The sequence below is a fragment of the Penaeus chinensis genome, chromosome 33 (genome assembly GCF_019202785.1).
Source record: "Penaeus chinensis breed Huanghai No. 1 chromosome 33, ASM1920278v2, whole genome shotgun sequence".
Classification (NCBI taxonomy): domain Eukaryota; kingdom Metazoa; phylum Arthropoda; class Malacostraca; order Decapoda; family Penaeidae; genus Penaeus; species Penaeus chinensis.
In genome coordinates, this window is record NC_061851.1 from 18,562,941 (window position 1) to 18,565,440 (window position 2,500).

At 28.9% G+C, this 2,500-nt stretch overlaps 1 protein-coding gene across 11 annotated transcripts in view; it reads left to right on the forward strand.

Moving 5' to 3' along the window:
* The window catches only part of LOC125043316 (neuropeptide CCHamide-1 receptor-like), an 82,787-nt gene that overhangs the window by 967 nt on the left and 79,320 nt on the right, over positions 1–2,500 (forward strand). The window lies entirely within an intron of this gene.

Here is a 2,500-nt window from a genome sequence, read left to right on the forward strand (position 1 = left end):
AATATTCAGTAAGAATGATAATGGTAATAATGATAACTATAATGATAGTAATGAAAATGATGATACTAATAAAAATATAATGTATTATTATTATGTTATTATTATTATTATATTTTTTAATATCACTTTTATCATCATCATTACTATTATTAATTTTATTATTATCATTTTCATAATTTTTACTATTGTTATTATTAATATTATTGTTATTATTATTTATTATTATTCTATCATTGTTATGTTTATTCTTATCATTTTTATTATTATAATCATTATCATCATTATCATTGATACTATTGCTATTATTTTTATAATGGTGAATGATAGTGGTAATAATGATAACAATAATAATAATAATAATAATAATAATAATAATAATAATAATGATTATTATTATTATTGTTATTATTATTATTATTATTATTATTATTATTATTATTATTATTATTATTATTATAATTATTATTATTATTATTATTATTGTAATTATTATTATTATTATTATCATCATAATTATTATCCTCATCATCATTATCACTTTCATTATCATTTTCATTATATTATTTTGTTATTTTTATTATTATTATTATTATTATTATTATCATTATTATTATTATTATTATTAATATCATTATTATTATTATTATTATGATTGTCAATATAAAAAAGTAATTGTAAGAAGAAGAACAACAATAATAATAATAATAATTAAAGTAATAACGATAATACTAGTCGTAATAATGATAATAATGATCATAATAATAATAATGTTAAAATAATAAATGTTAATAATGATAATAATTGCAATAATAAAAATGATGATGATGATTATTACTATCATTATTAAGATGATGATGATGATTATCATTATTGTTGCTTTTATTATCATTGTTATTATCATTAGTATTATCATCATTTTTTCTATTACTATTATTATTGTTATTACTACTATTATTATTGTTGTTGTTGTTATTATCATCATTACTTTTACTATTACTATTATTGTTATCATGACTACCCTTATTAGTATTATTATAATTATTGTTACTATCGTTATCATTATTATTATCATTTCTTTATATTATTATTATCATGTTTATTATTACTATTATAGTATTATCATTAACATTATCGTTGTTTATTGTTACTGCTATCATGATTAAGTTTACTATTATCTCGATCTACTGCTACTACTACTACTACTAATATTTTTTATCATTATCAAACAACCAGTAGTGTATATAATTAATACATTATATGCGCAGTAACAATGTCATCGCAACCAGGATCATTAACACTTTTATCATTATCACAACTGACTTCATTGTCACAACTACATCATTATCACTACCCACATTTCCCTCCCCCGTTCACGTTCACTAGCGGGAGTCTTGAATAGACTGCATTTTGATGCGTTCTGAACGTCAAGGTTCAATTGGCACAGATGGGGCAGAAGATCCTGATGTGTCATCTGACGGCTCCTCTTCCAAGTCAGAAGTTTCCAAGCAAGAGCTGTGTAGGGCCCAAGAAGCGTCGATTGCACCACAGTATACAGCCACTTGGCAGCCTGATATGATAATCACGAGATTTACCAATACCCATATCAATGTCAACCTTATGACATGGACATAAATGATTTTGTGGATTTGTCTTCTAATATCAATGGCTCCTGTTGCTGAATATAGGCTGTAGGCGCTGACATGGCTTACAGGCACAATCAGTTAATGTCAACATTAATGCCTGGCTAAAAGAGTGTCTGTTGTGCATGGCACTTTGTGGCCTCCACGCCAAAGTGGTTATCATGCAGGCAATCAGCAGGGACAACCACTCTAGGTCCATACAGCAACAAGTGACCCTTGTATGAAGCATCCTTAGATGTTCATTTCAGTATTGAAGGCACCATCATCCACAGATGAGAGATTCACAGTTTACTAGGAGAGGACATCACGGCATTAAACAACTCCTTACCTGCACGCCACATTGCGGTAAAAATGTAAGTCGAAATCTCTTCCTTCACAAAATTGATTTGATTTTGCCAAATGATTTACTAGGCCCATAAATGACCGAAAACCTGTCAGGTTCAAAGAGGTAGGAAACTACGCAATAGCACATATCTTCTCTGGACCCACTTCAGTGTTGTCTTTTGATAGTCTGTACCCAGAGAAGCTGCCTTTGAATGCAGCCAAAACGAACTTCTCTGCATTAAGTGTTATCCCGTCTGAGAACACCTTGGTAGGACTTCATTGCATACTGAAGTTGTGAGTAGTAGTCCTCATTGTGTAGGAAAATGTCATCCACTACCTTGATGCATTTTGTTACTCCCTGAAGGGCCCTGTCACCTCGGAGACAAAAAGTGTCTCCTGTTGCAGCAAAACACATGGACCCTAGACAATACCTGAAACGTCCATAAGGAGTGATGGATGTAGTCAGGTGTTGATTGTCTTCATACAGGGGTAGTTGCCAATAATGACACGAAGCATCTACAGTTTTAAAGAACCTT